The following is a 17257-nucleotide window of genomic DNA, read 5'->3' as shown; positions in this document are numbered from 1 at the left end:
TCTAAGTAAATTCTTCCTAATGTCTAGACGGAAACTGTTTTGATTTAATTTCAACCCATTGGTTCTGGTCCGACCTTCTGGGGCAACAGAAAACTACTCGGCACCCTCCTCTATATGACCACCCTTCAAATACTTGAAGATGGTTATCATATCCCCTCTCAGTCTTCTTCTCTTCAGGCTAAACGTACCCAGCTCCTTCAACCATTCCTCATAGGACTTGGTCTCCAGACCCCTCACCATCTTTGTTGCCCTCTTCTGGACATGTTCCAGCTTGTCTACATCTTTCTTAAATTGCAGTGCCCAAAACTGAACACAGTACTCTAGGTGAGGTCTAACCAGAGCAGAGTAAAGTGATACCATCACTTCGCAAGATCTGGACACTATACTTCTGTTGATGCAGCCCAAGCCCGCAGTTGCCTTTTTAGCTACCGCATCACACTGCTGACTCATGTTCAGTGTTTGGTCTACTAAGATCCCAAGATCCTTTTCACACACACTATTTTCACACACACTTTTCACACATCCTATAATTATGCCTTTGATTTGTCCTACCTAAATGCAGAACTTTACATTTGTCTTTGTTGAAGTACATTTTATTAGTTTTAGCCCAATTCTCCAGCCTGTCAAGATCATCCTGTATCTTGGCTCTGTCTTCTACCGAATTTGCTACCCCTCCCAATTTAGTATCATCTGCAAATGATCTACCTGTGTCTAGGTATTGCCATTTTAAACTTTACACATGAAGCTGCCTTGGTCCATCAAGGTCAGTATTGTCTACTCAGTGTCTATCACTCCAGGATCTCTGGTAGAGGTCTTTCCCATCACCTACTACTTCATCCTTTAAACTGGAGATGCTAGGGATTGAACCTGGGACCTTCTGCGTGTGAAGCAGATGCTCTACCATTGAGCCACGGCTCCTCCTAGACTGCAGATGGGACTCATACAACAGTGCTCCTCTGTGCAAAAACCCTACTTGAACAATGAAAACTAATATGGGAGGAAAGAAGGCTAGCCTAAAGCCCTTCTCCGTGTCTTGGTACTTAGGGTGTAGAATGTCAGACACGTAAATGAAATAAATGTTTCCTAACAACAATGCCATCATGGGTTAGGTTAGGGTAACGGAGATGACAGCCCAAGGCCATCGAACTTCACACGTGAGCAAGGACTTGAATTCAGGTCTTTGCAGTCCAAGCCTAATCCAACATACTTCTTTTTATCTTCTGTTACAGGTTTTTATTCCTAACCTATTGTTGTTAGCTCTGAGCAGTGTTTAACATTGTCATTGGTTTTATAGTATTCCATCAATGTTGCTGTTGACACTTGTGGATTTGTTATGTTTTTACTGCCAGTTTTAATTTCTGCTTTTGTACTGACTGTTTTATTATTTAATTGCTTTGTGATGTTTCAAGTGCTGCTTCTGTTAGGTCCTTTGAAAGTAAATTTTGCTTAGAAATCAGGAGAGAAGTATCTTAAATGCTACCTCAATCACAACGCTGTGGAGGCATCTCCGCCTACCCACTTAAGCAACTGTCGTCCGCTTCCATTTACTTCTGCAGTCAACTGCTTCTCTTCAGTACTGTTCTTACATCCACCACATCATTACTCCGGTGGGCCTGCTCCGACTGAGACGTTACTGTTTGGGAAAGGTGTGAACACCAAAAGTTATCTTTTTGATGCCTCCTGACGGCCGCTGCTGTTGCTAAGATCACGACCCTGCTTGTACTATCAGCACAATTCGCTCGGAAGCCTTTGAGGGGATTTTAATAGAGAGCATGCCACAATGAGGAGATTCAGAGACCCGGCCGTTCTTTTGATGGCTGTTCCAGCGATCCATCTTTGTGAGCAGGCAGGAAGCGGAGAAGACTAATGTTGGGCAGATGACATATCCTTGAATTCACTTAGTTGGCCTTTGGGATACGCGAACAGCTCCGGCAAACATAGAGGCTACATTATGCTGGCCGTCCGCTTTAAGCCCAAGAAGTGATTAAGATGCTGGCACAAAATAAAAACTGGCTATTGAAGAGCCCTGCCCTGAGGACCTAATTTCAGATCAAATTTTGCGGCCTCGCACGGGAACAATGGCGGTCCAGTACTCTCCAGCCTCCCTTTTTGTCACATTACACAAAGAAAGCCCCTGAAAGTCTTTCAAAGAACAATGACTCCCCTCTGGATTTGCAGCCACGCCAAAGGACGGGCACAAACCATACAAAAACACATTTTAAAAATACATTTTACGCCGCCCTTGACATTTGAGATAGAGAAGAACCTGGGCTGTGGAAATTCCATCAGCCTTTTGCAGCGGGAGAGGCTTCTTCCCAACCCCGAATCTCCAGTCAGTTTGATCTTTGACATTCTGGCCCTTGTAAAAAAAAAATTCAGGGAACAGCAGCTAGGGAAAAAAAGAACGATGCAGATAAATGCATGTTCTAAAAATGATTGCTTGTAACACCGAAAGCAATAAATAACTACTCTTATCCTGGGCACATATGCTCCAGCTGTGTCCCTCTTGTCCCTGATAAATCAGTGTCTTAATTTTGCTTTTTGGGGAGATTGTAAGGATGCCTTTTTTGTAAAAAACAAAAACAAAATTCAGAGTGCACAAACATTGCAGTAGTCAGTCTTCACTCTTCTCTCTGGTCTCTAAGAGCGGTGTTGGCGGCGAAAGAAGAAGAAAAAGAAGAAGAAGAAGAGTTGGTTTTTATATGCCGACTTTCTCTACCACTTAATGGAGAATCAAACTGGCTTACAATCACCTTCCCTTCGCCTCCCCACAACAGATACCCTGTGAGGTAGGTGGGGCTGAGAGAGTGTGACTAGCCTTCACATGTAGGAGTTGCCTTCATGTGTAGGAGTGGGGAAACAAATCTAGTTCACCAGATTAGCCTCCGCTGCTCATGTGGAGGAGTGGGGAATCAAACCCAGTTCTCCAGATCAGAGTCCACAGCTGCAAACCACTGCTCTTAACCACTACACCATGCTGGCTCTCTACCATGCTGAGTCTTAACTTTAGTTTGAGTTCATGTCAATATATGTTTATGAACACCAAGACACCATCCGTTCCACAGCAAGTGATGCTACATGGCTGTAGCTGGTGAGAACGTCATGAATGGTACATATTTGAACCCCCATTTCGCTTTTATAGCTTGTATCCAAAACTTCAGTCAAATAGACCAAAAAAACAAACAAACCCACCAGTGTGGTTCTTCCACAGCATCCATGACCCTCCCCCTCCAGGCCTCGCTCCCCAAAAGCTCCCAGAATTGCCAGGTGCAGGCCTGATAACATTAGACCTGACATACCCAATCCTAGGGACTTCACGAAGCTAGACCTGAGTCTTAGGTCACACGATTCCTGGGGCGGATCTGTCTGCACGCCTAAAGACATTGAGAGTTGGAGAGCCCCTGTGGTGTAGTGGTTAAGAACAGTGGTTTAGAGCGGTGGACTCTGATCTGGAGAACCGAGTTTGATTCCCCACTCCTACACATGAAGCCAGCTGGGTGACCCTGGGCTAGTCACAGCTGTCTTCGAACACTCTCAGCCTCACCTACCTCACAGGGTGTCGGTTGTTGGGAGGGAAAGGGAAGGTGATTGTAAGCCGGTTTGATTCTCCCTTAAGTGGAAGAGAAAGTCGGCATATAAACACCAACTCTTCTTCTTCTTCTTCTTCTTCTTCTTCTTCTTCTTCTTCTTCTTCTTCTTCTTCTTCTTCTTCTTCTTCTTCTTCTTCTTCTTCCTATAAATAGTGGACAGCTCTGGGTTTTCCTGTATCTCCAGGTTTTTCTTTTCCACTGTCTTTTTGCCATGTGGCTTGTATATTTCCTCCCTCCTTTCCCCCCATTTTAATAAAAGTGGTAAAAAATTGGCACTGCTTGGCTGCAGCCGTTTCTCTTGAGTGAGGCAAACCGGCTTCAGACCATATGTTTTAGTGCTGAAGCCATTGAGAGTTGGAGGTATAATTCTGAGTGTCCTCAGCAGAAGGTGTGTGTGTGAAATACCCAGAGTGTCAGAGCTCTCTGAGAGACAGAGAGAGCGTGCGTGCCTTTTTTAGCACTCTCCCCATAGCAACACAACCGCTCAGTACAGTGACTTATGTCATGGACTTCCACTGCACGCGTGCTGACAGCAACCGTGTGTTTTCCCTGCAGTTTTTAAGTCATGCTTGCAGGAAGCCGTAGGGTTGCCAAAAGCCGAGGAAAGGAGAGAAGCGTCATTTCCTTACATGGCTTCTTTTACAAGATTGGCAGGACTCTGGTGTTAACAAAAGAAGGGGTAGAAAGACACCAGCGGGGAAAGGGGGGATGACGCAATGGTGGAAAGAAGGGTCCCTGGAATGGGCCACTGCCTTCCCCAATTTGTATTTCTCTCCAGCTTGAGATGTTATCGAGAGTCAAATGCTGTTCCCATCCAGCCATTGTGCGACTCGTCTAACCAGTGAAGCTTTCTCCTGCTCCGTCAGGGGAAAAGACGTCGCTGGCCTTTACATTATGCCAGACCCTTCCTCTAGTTTATTTATTTACTTAAAATATTTATATCTTATGCTTAAAGCATGCATTCATAAGTGGCTTACAAGAAAGTAGGGTTGGGGAAAGGAAACTGCAAAAATATAAAATCAATTGAACATGTAATGCAATAACCAGAAAATAAAACCCAGTCAGAAAAAGTTGATCAAGGGAAAATCCCAGCGGCCTTGTGACAGCTTCCCAGCCCAAGTGGAATACAAATAAAGCCGGATAAATCTTCCATTCCAGAGGGAGCTCGTTCCATTCCCTCTCAGGGGCCGCAGTTGTAAGGGCCTGGCTTTCTATATTGCATGAGCAGGGCCCAATTTCCCAAGCTGATTGAAAGACACTCCGTTCCATCCTGCTTCTATCCTAGACTGTCTGGTTTTGCCCCGGCTCTGCTGGGACTCCGACTCTTGTGGACGCTTTCCCTTCTCTTTGCTGATTCTGTCTGGGAGCCTTCTTGTCTATTGAGAAGTTACTGCCTACCGTTTTCATTCCCTCCCAATATTGACTTGTATTTTGAGGACAAATCTTTCTTTCTCCCCCTGTTCTTAGATCGAGATACTATCTGGAGATCTCCTGCTATTACAACTGACCCCAGCTGATAGAGATCAGTTCACCTGGAGAAAATGGCCACTTTGGGAATTGGACTCTATGACATTGAAGTCCCTTCCCTCCCCAAACCCCGCCCTCCTCAGGCTCCACCCCAAAAACCTCCCGCCAGTGGAAAAGAGGGACCTGGCAACACTACTGATAAGGGGCTGGAGCTCAGTGATAGAGCCCATGGTTTTCATTCAAAGGTTCTGGGTTCAGTTCCTGGCATTTCTAGATACAGGTGTTGGGAGAAAGACTGCTGTGCCTGAGACTCTGGAGAGCTACTGCCAGTTGGAGTAGACGGTCCTGAGCTAGATGAACCATGCGCCTGCAGCTCCAAATACTCCTTTTCATCGGTTGTCTTTGGGCGAGGCCAGAGTTCAGTTTTGGAACTCCTGATGTGCATGCAGAAGATCCCTGGTTCAATCCCTGGCATCTCTGGTTAAAAGGATCTAAGGCAAGGGTGTTGAACTCAATTGTTATGAGGGCTGGATATGACATAAATGTCACTTGGTCGGGCCAGGCCATGCCTCGCCAGTTCAGATTGAGTGTGGTGGTGGGGAGGCTGCCTCAGCTGGCTCGTGGGCTGGATAAGAGCTATTTGGGGGGGGGGGCAGCTCCGGCCCCTGGGCCTTATGTTTGTCATCCTTGGTTTAAAGTAACTGGTACTGGGAAAGACTTTTTCCTACTCAAGGCCCTGAAGGGTTGCTGACAGCCCGAGTAGACAGTACCAAGCTAAATGGACCAATGGCCTTTGTACAAAGCTGTTTGGGATGTTTATGAGTGTGCTTCTTGATTTTTTATATGTTTGCTTTCAACAAATACCTAACATGATCTGGCCCTCCGTTTCCCATTTTCTTTCTTGAAGTAGCATCCTTTTCTTCTTGGTACGGTGGGGAGTCCTTCTCAAGACGCATGAATTCATTCCCAAGAGAATTTTGCTGGCTTGCTTGTTTCATCGGCACATCCATGTTTGTCTTCAAAGGACAAAAAAATCCTGTTACTGTTCTCAGCTTTCTTTCCCCCGCACGGATTGAAAATAAAAACGGACTGAGCCCAGTGAGGTTAACGTATTCAAGGGCTCATAGCACAGCTTTTCATTCACTTTCAAATGCAGTTGTGTGGGCATCGCCCCAATGTGGGAAACTCTTTTCATTGAAGAATCTGAATATTGTTTAAGGAAGGGAATAATTGCAAATAAGCTTTCTGTAGTACTGAGACGGAGAACAAGCAGGCCATTCTTGGAATTATACTGTAGGACAATTGTTTCCAGTCTTTTACAGAACTCTTTAGAAAAAAAATATTCCAAACTTGACAGATTTGTATCCTAAATAATCTTTCGCTCCTTCATTGGGGGACAGGGTCGCTTGGTCAGCGCAGGCCAATTCAGAGGCTGCCAGCTCTTTCTCAGGACATGGCTTTTGCCCCGTTGAGCCACAAAGGTCCAGAGATAAAATAGAAACTCTGGATGGGGAGATAATTGATGGGGGGATGGGGGGGAGAACTGAGCTTTTATAATAGAAGCACCATCACTCCTTTGGGAGAAAGGGAGTTAACTATTCCAGAACATCTAGGTCATTTATGCATGGGAGTGTTACCCGAGGTCTGTTGCTTTCTGGACCCACACCTTTATGATGGGAATCTATGCACCAGCAGTCTCCAAGCTCAAATCAAGTCCCCACCCTATTAAATGCTGCTTTGTAATTGACTTACTTTGTAGTGCTTACTGTGAGAGAAAATCCCCCCCAAAAAACCAATTTCCAAATAAAAAAGCATTTTAAGAAGAAGAAAAAACAAAAAAATGGAGCAATCTGAAAGGAGGGTGGGAGAAATCCAAACCTCGTTTTTAAAAAGCCTATCTTTTGCTCAGAAAGAGCTCCCAGGAAGCAGGAAATATTTGAATCCCCTCCCCTTGACATGCTGCTTTGTAATTGTCTGCATGCTTTTTGTGTTAGAAACCAAGCTTGGGTGTCCCGCGCTTTGCATTATACTTGGGGATTTCACCCTGGCTGAGCTCAGGGGAGAAGGAAGAATCGGGTTTACAGAGGAACGGGAAGGTCCAGGATTTGTGAGGGCTGGCAGCAAGGTCATCTTTAATGGACAGAAAACTCATGCATAATTCCAAGGAACAACAGAAACAGACCGGGGTGAATGTGAGTGAAAGTACCCATGCATAAACGACCCTAGACTCGAGTCCAGTAGTACCTTAGAGACCAACAAAAAAATTGGGGGGGGGGTATGAGCTTTTGAGAGTCAAAGCTCACTGTATTGAAAGCTCATCCCCCCCCCCCATCTCGTTGGTCTCTAAGGTGCTACTGGACTCAAATCTAGCTGTTCTACTGCAGACCAACATGGCTACCCTCTGAAACTATGTCAGAAGTTGCTGCCGAAAGTGGACAATCTCATAAGCACACCAGACTCTCTTTGCCAGATCAGGGCAGAAACCCTTCTGGATGCCAGCATTCTGCCTTGGATCATGGAGGTTCCATTGATCTGTCATGGTAAATAGCCATTAATAGTTCCATTTACCAGGAATCGCCAAGCCATTTTAGGCAGTAGCCATCAGGACAGCTTGTGGCAGGGCATTCCAAAAGACACTCTTCTTGTGAAAAATTCGGGTCAGGTTATATGATGAACCTAACAGGCTCTAAAAGCAAGGACTTTATGGATTCAGGGCATATGCAAACTCAGATGTTAGGAGGCTGTCGAAGGGGGTTTGGGAGGGGACCAAGAAGAATGTCTTGCTTCTGCCCTTTACAAATGAACCTATGTGAGTTGTGTTGTTGTTGTTGTTTTTAAATACACTATCCCACCTCTCAGCTACAGGCTTTTGGAGGTGGCTTCTGATAAAAAGTATCAAAACAAAGCACAATAAACCAAACACCATACCCCGCTATCAGTAGTGAAACAACTTAGAAGCCACCATCAGCCTTGAAATCAGAACAAAAACCCACAAAAGCCCACAGACAAACTAGTTCTCGGTAAATAGAAAGACCTTAGGCTGCTGTCTGAAACCAGAAATATTAGGTGCAGCAACTGGAAGGGCATTTCCAAAGATGGGGTGCCACCATGGAAAAGGTACTGTCTCTGGTAGCCGCCCCCTCCCTTCTGGTGGCAGGAGCTCTTGAGCAAGACCTTTGAGTTCCCTTATCCCTCCCAGGCCATTTAGAGCATCAGAGGTTGTGGAGAAGCAGGTAAAGTTGCCTTGAAGACCATATCCGACCTACAAGCCACAATGGTTTCTACAGTGTTTATTCTATAACCCTCCTCACGCTTAGGGAACTGTGGCTTTAAACCAAGTAGCAGTATACAGATAAAACTTTAAGTCTGAAGGATCCTCCGAGCTTGTCTAAGTACATAATCCCTACCCCTAACTAAACCTGATTAATTTTACACATCTCCTGGTACGTCTCTTCCTAATCCACTCCAGTGCTTGATTTAATTTTCCCTTTATGTAAAGGCTAAGATTCATCTCGGACAGAATGATTTCAGGGATTCGGTACATATGGGTTATTACTGCCTTTATCCCCCCAGGGTTTTCTTCCTGTCCTCTCTTTCAATCCACTGAGGTGGGGAAAAGACTTAGAAAGTCATCACTGGGTTTCAGACAAATGTTATGAAAAATGGCATCAGATAGCACCTATATATAATTTTCTTTCTTTTTGTCTTACCTTGAGAAATCTGTCATTGTCCCAGATAAGTAGGACCCGGCGGGTAACAATAAAGTAAAAGGTAAAGGTCCCCTGTGCAAGCACCGGGTCATTTTTTACCCATGGGGTGATGTCACATCCCGACATTTTCTAGGAAGACTTTGTTTATGGTGTGGTTTGCCAGTGCCTTCCCCAGTTGTCTTCCCTTTACCCCCAGCAAGCTGGGTACTCATTTTACTGACCTCGGAAGGATGGAAGGCTGAGTCAACCTTGAGCCGGCTACCTGAAACCAACTTCTGTCGGGATCGAACTCAGGTCATGAGCAAAGCTTTGCACTGCAATACTGCAGCTTACCAAAAACATAATTCCAAAAAAGACAAGACGATCAGCAGAAAGGTTCTTGTAAAAACTTCAACAAAGATTGCCCTCTTTCAAGGCACCCATGAAGCAAATCTTGAGGGAGTTCCAGGCGCTTTAGAAACTAGCAGCAAAGAGTTGAGTTGGGGCCATCCTAATGACTACGGAGGAGGGAAGGTGGCATGAAATAACCCAATCTTGTCAGATCTCGGAAATTAAACAGGGTCAGTTCTTGGAAGGGAGAACTCCAAGGAAGACGCTGCAGAGGCAGGCCATGGCAAACCACCTTTGCTTCTCACCTTCCCTTATAAGCCCCTTGCTGGGGTCGCCAGATGTCAGCTGTAGCTTGACGGCACTTTACACACACAATGGCTAAGGGAGCCAGAATTTGCATATTGTCCAGTGGTTAAAGCTGTGGTTGTTACTGCCACTAAATGTATTAGAGCCACCCTGAGCCCAGCGTAGCCGGGGGAGGGCAGGGTACAAATAAATTTTCTATTATATTCTATTCCAGCATGGTGTAGTGGTTAAGAGCGGTGGTTTGGAGCGATGGACTCTGATCTGGAGAACCGGGTTTGATTCCCCACTCCTCCACATGAGTGGCGGAGGCTAATCTGGTGAACTGGATTGGTTTCCTCACTCCTCCACTTGAAGCCAGCTGGGTGACCTTGGGCTGGTCACAGTTCTCTTAGAGCTCTCTCAGCCCCACCCAGCTCACAGGGTGTCTGTTGTGGGGAGGGGAGGGGAAGGTGATTGTAAGCCAGTTTGATTCTTCCTTAAGTGATAGAGAAAGTTGGCATATAAAAAACAACTCTTCTTCTTCTTCTTCTTCTTCTTTTCTGATGGGTAATAGCCTTACCTCATAGTAGTTTATCGTGAATGAGTTCATCAGACAGACTTAACCATGTTAGATGGGAAGTGATTCTCTGGTGAGCCAGTCCCAGGATTACTTTGTGTGTGCGGCAGACATTGCAAACTCCTTTGTGAACAGATTGATAGCTAAACGGTAGCTTTATATTACTTATTGTCATGATGTAGTGATGCACAGTGGGTAAGGGGAGAGCAGCAGAAACAAAGCCCCCAAAAGGAAGAAATTCACTTGGGGTGAGCTTTCCTTGGCAGAAACAGAGCTGCAAAGCGGGAAGAAAATCCTTACTGTGAAAGCAGCCATGGGAAAAATGCAACTCCCATTCTCCATTGGTAAATCACACATGTGTGACACAGCAAGCGTGCACAACACAGCAGGCATGCCTGAAAGCTGATCATTGTGTGTGTGTGTTGTGGTTGTGGTTGTGGTTGTGGTTGTGCTAGACATTCAGCTGCCTAGCAAGCTCAAGTTAATGGATCCCATGATACAATCATCGGTCAATTGGGGAGATAATCACCACTGGTGAACAGAATATGAGCCAGACCTGTAGGGGTTCATGCATCCCTACTGAATATCCCTGTGGGACTGAGTTCTATTTCTTGGCAACACTATTGTGTGACAAAGAGACAGACCTCAGGAACTGGCTTATATCTATATTACATTAAAAAGGTAAAGGTAAAGGTCCCCTGTGCAAGCACCGGGTCATTCCTGACCCATGGGGCGACGTCACATCCCAACGTTTTCTAGGCAGACTTTGTTTACAGGGTGGTTTGCCAGTGCCTTCCCCAGTCATCTTCCCTTTACCCCCAGCAAGCTGGGTACTCATTTGACCGACCTCGGAAGGATGGAAGGCTGAGTCAACCTTGAGTCGGCTACCTGAAACTGACTTCCGTTGGGATCGAACTCAGGTCGTGAGCAGAGCTTGGACTGCAGTACTGCAGCTTACCACTCTGCACCACGGGGCTCTTCCCATTAGTAATATTACATTACTAATGGTATTGATAGTATTAATTAAGAAAGCATTCTTGACAGATGATTCTCATGCTATCTCGTGTTTATTCTTGAAATATAATGTAGGGATAAATTTAGCTCTCATGATTAGTCAGTGGAGGAGTATGCTTGTTTTTTTAATTTCACAGAACATCATTAGGTCTTCAGTGGACTTAGAAGGGTTATAACTCTTCTTAGGGATTGCACTGTAAGTTATAAAATTAATATGTACGCTGGATCCCAGCTATTATTTGTTTGTCTGGTTAGCAAGTTTGTGGACGTGTGACAATAAGAATTGTAAGGTGTGTGATTGTAAGGTGTGTGCTCTCAGCACCAAAACCTTGGTGCTCAACTTAGTTTACACCCATCCACAGGTGATGGGGGAGTCAATTCTCACCATCTTCCCCCCCCCCCATCCTTTGTAGCCAATCAGCATGTTGGCCCCATGTCTTGATAGGGTCCATGCAAAGCTGAGCATGTGTTGGAACAGTCATGTGACTGGTCAGCAAGCTCTATGCATCAACCTACAGGTATCATGGCTACCATCTGAGGCTGTTTCAACAGTGGAAGTTCCAATAAAGATCAGTTTACTTGGATCTTGACTCTCATTGAGAGAGTAAGCCTGTGGTCTGGGCTGTAGCATCTCATACAGCAAGTGGGGAATTATGGGTTTTTGTGTTAAGTTCTGTCAAGTCACATCTGACTTATGGCGACCCTATGAATCAGTGAATCAATGTCCTATGACCCTATAAATCAATGCCCTCCGACATCCACCAAGTGCAAAATTCCCTCTGCATCAAAACATAATGTGACATGAGAAAAGTTCTAGCCCGGCCTTTTTCTTTACAGGCTCGTTCTTTTTGTATAGGAATTTTTATTATGTAGGAAATCTTCTGAACTCACGCCTGCAGGGTGAAGTAATGTATCCCAGACATTGGTTTACCATCTCAGTGGGAGCAGGACCTGCATGAGACACAAAGTGTGTTAACGCATAGCTGTTTTGTCCTGAGATTCTCCTATGAATGTTGCGAATTTCCCTAGTCAACACACATGCTTGTCTCCCGCATGAGGGATTAACCTACCTCCTTCCGCAACTTCCCAGGTTTTCAAAGTCCTGTTTTGTCTCGATTTAATATGAAGCCTCGCAGCAGCCACGAGTGTTTGCCCGTTTGTTTCAGTGCTCGGGTCGACTCCCCGCTGGGAGAAGCCTCTGCTTGGCCCTGGCGGCGGCAGCAGCGGCGGCGGCAACTTTCTGCCCCCCAACCCCACACACCCCTCTCTCTCTCCCCTGGATGCCGCATCCGGAGCCAGAGAACGGTGGTTCGGGAGGCCTGGCTGGTGCTTCTGGAGTCTGGTTTGTGAGGGCTTCACCATGCATTTGGGCGGGATAGAAAGGTGTGAGACAGGAGAGGAAGAATCGCCAGACAAAACGGCCATGCGTTAATCGCCCTAGTAATACTTTTCACACAAACTCGTTCTCCATATCATGGCATGGCTTCTAGTCTCACCATATTTCTGTTTGGCCACGTGAATTCACTGTGAGGGAAGGGAGAAGATCTGGTAGAGACAAAGGAGATGAACGGTGCAGTTTAACCTTCAGGAGATGTCTTAAAGTCCAATTGCCTGGGAAAGAATATTCCAGTGAGGAAGCAGCATGGCTTGAAAATACCATACAAAGGGGGTGGTAGTGGTAAAAACTTATATAAATAAAGGATTAATTTATGGCAAGCTGCCACTCATCCTTTTGGGACTGTCTACAGTTAGGGACTGCCTGAATTGGAAGAAGATCTGTGGCAAGTGAGCACTTCCTTTCTGTTTTTTAAAAACATAAAGACCTTTCCCCTCTCTGTGATGATTTTAACAACATATTTTAAGGTTGTTTTTGAGTCCAAGAACCCAAAATTGGTGTGTATGTGGGAAGACGGAAATGTTTCCCTCTTTTTCCGTAGTATTAGCTCTATGATATCAGAGCATTTTGCTGAATATTTTATTGACCGTCTGCTTGCCCTCTGCTAACCTGCCTGCCATCCTAGGTTCTCCCTCTCTGGAGATACAATGCCAGTTCCAATCAGCCACCAGAGCAGAAATTTCCCCTTCGTATTTCCTATGAATAAACCTCCTCCCAGTAGGCAAGATGCTGTGCCCAAGTGCATTGTGGGATTTTGAAGATGGAGTTACAAACGCACACGAGTGGCTTTAAGGTAGCGCGGGCAAGAGCCAGGTTTCCTAAGCAATGTCTTTATCTTTCAGAACTGCTCCACACAAAAGGTATCAAGGGGGATTTCTTCCCCTTACACTTCAAAAACATTTATTTTAACACCTTTGTATTCTTTTATAATTGAAAAACAGAAGAGCCTCACTAGGTCTATGTAGTTCAGCATCCAGTTTCCAAAACTGGCCAGCCAGATGACTTCAGGAAGGCCATAAGGAGGGTGAGAAGCAACATCTGTCTCTCATTGTTTTGTAGGGTTGCCAACCTCCAGGTACTAGCTGGAGATCTCCTTCTATTACAACTGATCTCCAATCAATAGAGATCCGTTTCCCTGGAGAAAATGGACCCTTTGGCAATTGGACTCTATGGCATTAAAGCCTCTCCCCTCCCCAAACCCCGCCCTCCTCAGGCTCTGCTCCAAAAACTTCCAGCCGGGGGCAATAAGGGACCTGGCAACCCTATTGTTTTGCCCCCTAGCAACTGATATTCAGTGGTATTCTGACTCTCCATAAGGAGGTTCCACTAACATTACCGTAGCTACTGATAGACTCATCCCTTGTTCTATAAATTTTCCACTCCCTTTCATCAAAGGCATCTAAGGTAATCACCAATCACTGCATCTTGTGGCAGTGAGTTCCCCAAGTTAACTGCAACATATTTGAAGGTCCCTCCCCATCTGCCCTCTGTTTACTGCCTGTCCGTTTCTTTGGGTGATCCTTTTCTAATATTATGAGAAGGATGAAAATGTTCACTCTGAAAACCATCCATTTTATAAACTTCTGTTGCCCCCTGGTTTTAAGATGGTTTACAGAAAGTTAAAACATATAGTAAGTGCAAGAGGAAAAACATAATAATAACAGGCAAATAAAATGACAAAGACCAGTCCCTATTAGGCCAGAACTGAAGCAATTTGCGTCAGTTTGTACGTGCTTTTGTGGAGGGACCACAGCGCAGTTGTGGAGCCCCTGGCTGTCATGCAGAAGGTCCCAGGTTCAGATTCCTGACACCTCCAGTTAAAAAGATCTCAGGTAAAAGGACAGACTCTTTTCTGGTTGAGGCCTTTGATGACTGCTGCCAGACAAGAGGGGACAGTACCACTGTTACCTCACAACAACCTAGACTGAGCTAGTCTATACTGGGAAGCCCGGCAAGCCAGTTTACCACACTTGCCATTTATACTGCTGTTTCCATGCACTTCACAAATATTTTCACAGTAATTCCAGCAGCCACCCAATGAAGTAGACCAATATTATTATCTCTGTATTGCAGCCAGTGTGGTGTAGTGGTTAAGAGCATGGTGTAGTGGTTAAGACCGTGGTATAGTGGTTAAGAGCGCGGTGTAGTGGTTAAGAGCATGGTGTAGTGGTTAAGAGCACAGTGTAGTGGTTAAGAGCAGCAGAGTCTCTATAACTACTATTCTGTTATACCTTCTTTGAATATTTTAATTGCATGTTGAGTGGCGCATTTCTTGCTTAAATGTTTACGTTCGATTATTTTTATCAGTTAACAACTATATACTCAAGAAATACTTCCCATTTTTCATAAAAATCAGCAGTTGTTCTGTTATTCACTAAAGTCGTTAACTTAGCCATAGTTGCATATTCTGCTACTTTATTTGTTCATTCGGTCACATCTGGGGTCGTCTTCTGCTTTCCACTTTCTTGCCCACTCCACATGGTAAGTCTGCCTGACGCACTCATTGATGGCAAAGTTCCATTCTAATTTAAGAATCTAATGAGTATGTTTAGAGGTTTGTATGTCTGTATGTTTTGTAATATTTGCTTTAAATTTTTTTAAAAAATTAAAGAGAAAAAAAAGCGTCAGACTCTAATCTGGAGAACCAGGTTTGATTCCCCACTCCTCCACATGAAGCCTGCTGGGTGATCGTGGGACAGTCACAGTTCTCTCAGGACTCTCTCAGCCCATGCAGAAGCAGACAATGGCCAACCACCTCTGAACGTCTCTTTGCCTTGAAAACCCTATGGAGTCACCCTAAGTCAGCTGTGACTGGGCAGCACTTTCCACTACCAGCGTGCATTGCATTCCGTGACCTGGACAGCTCAGGCTAGCCTGATCTCGTCAAATCTCAGAAGCTAGGCACTGTCAGCCCTCATTAGTACTTGGATGGGAGACCACCAAGGATGTTCAGGTTTGCTACGCAGAGGCAGGCAATGGCAAACCACCTCTGAACGTATCTTGCCTTGAAAACCTTACAGGGTCGCCATAAGTCAGCTATAACTTGACTGCCCACACCCCCACACTACAGATATTGGACTGGGGCTAAGAGGAGCAACTCACTTTAAGGCCACCTACTGAGTTTGGGGCAGAGATGAGATCTGAACCAAGGGACCTCCTGGATCACAACTCCCTTGTTGTAGCCACTGGAGATTCCCTGGCTCTGCCGTCGTTCTCCTTCCTGCTTGGGGTATCTCCGTTATTACGCAGGGTAACTGCACACAAAGGCTGTGTCAAAATGAGCCCTGCTCAGGGCGCCTGCTTAGAATTCGGCAGGGACCTGGGGCATCAAAGGCTTTCTGGTTCTGCAAAACATTTGCCCCTGTGGACTCTTTCCACATGTATGGTGTCATAATCTTTATCCATCCAAGCCAGCCAGGTAGATGAAGATGGGCATTTAACTGACAGGGTCATGAGAGAGCAGGATAGTGAGAGATACTGTTGTATCCTCCACTGGTGGCGTCTTGACCTTCTCTCCTTGGCTGGGAAGATAAAAGCGCCACCAGAGGAGCACAAGGGCTGGTTGCGCAGTGCTCAGCAGCTCCGAAGTAATGCAGCAAGCGACAATTCCTCATGGAAGGACTGTGGCGCATCATCTCATGTCTTGGTATTTGCACATTCAGGTGAAAAAAAGGCCCTGTAGATCTCTGAAAGTTAGTGTGAAAGGGAATGTGGAATCCGTGAGGCCTTGGCGTGAGTATATATATGGCTGAAAGGCATTATGTAGCCCTGAATTGACTCTGTACGGGGAGCGTGGACATTAAGGGAGCAGAGAGGACATTGAGATGTTTGGGTTTTTTTCTGCCATCTCTCCAGACCAGGGTACCTAATGAACCTCACAGATCGTGTCCTACATTGGCAGAAGATAGCAATACCACTCAGTTGTCCACTGTATTTTTTTTAAAAAAAGCCAGTGTAGTGTAGTGGTTAAGAGTGGCGGACTCTAATCTGGAGAACCAGCTTTGACTCCCCACTCCTCCACATGAAGCCTGCTGGGTGACCTTGGGTCAGTCACAGTTCTCACCAAAATCTCTCACCCCCACTTACCTCACAAGGTGTCTGTTGTGGGGAGGGAAAGGCGATTGTAAGCCGGTTTGAGTCTCCTTAAAAAGGCAGGGGATGGGGTATAAAAACCAACCTTCTTCTTCTAAATAAACTGTTATTTTTCAAACTAAACATACAAACATAAATATACAAAATTGTTACATTATATTGGAACTTACTTTGATTACAATCCAAATATCCCCTTTCTTGACTTACAGCTTTCTACTTTCTAATCATATTTGCATATCTAATAATACATTTATTGCTTAAATTCTTACATTCTATTTCTTTTACATTCTATTTCTTGTATTGATTATCAGCTATATAATTAAAAAATAGTATCCATTCTTTATAAAATTCAGAGATTGATCTGTTATGCACTATTGATTGATCTGTTATGCCAGAGTTGCATATTCTGCTAATGTGTTTGTCCGTGCAGTAACATCTGCATAATCCTCTGCTTTCCGCTTTCTTGCATATACCAGTCTTGCCACTATCACCATATACCTAAATAGTTTGTTATATATTTTTGGTATATTATTTGGTGGAATGTTTAATAACATGCTTTTTTGGATCTAAGACAAACTTAATTTTCAAGGTTCTTTGCATTTCATTGTGTATCATTATCCAATATTTTCTTGCCTTTCTACAAGTCCACCGCATATGATAAAGTGTTGCGTTTGTATTTTGGCATTTCCAACATTTCCCGTCAAAACCCTTGCTATATCTTTAGGTGTTATATACCATCTAGAGTACATGTCATACCAGTTTAGTTGTTTAGGCTTAGTGTCTGTAGGAAAGGAGT

The 17257-nt window shown here is 44.9% G+C and overlaps 1 protein-coding gene and 1 non-coding gene across 2 annotated transcripts in view; one reads left to right on the top strand and one right to left on the bottom strand.

The window, feature by feature from the left end:
• Positions 1 to 17257, top strand: part of BCAS3 (BCAS3 microtubule associated cell migration factor) — a 698169-nt gene that overhangs the window by 494013 nt on the left and 186899 nt on the right. The window lies entirely within an intron of this gene.
• TRNAV-CAC (transfer RNA valine (anticodon CAC)) lies at positions 847 to 915 on the bottom strand. The gene has a single exon. It is a non-coding gene; the product is annotated as a tRNA-Val (tRNA).

Source organism: Euleptes europaea, chromosome 19 (assembly GCF_029931775.1).
Source record: "Euleptes europaea isolate rEulEur1 chromosome 19, rEulEur1.hap1, whole genome shotgun sequence".
Lineage (NCBI taxonomy): Eukaryota > Metazoa > Chordata > Lepidosauria > Squamata > Sphaerodactylidae > Euleptes > Euleptes europaea.
This window is presented reverse-complemented; position numbering and strand designations above follow the sequence as displayed.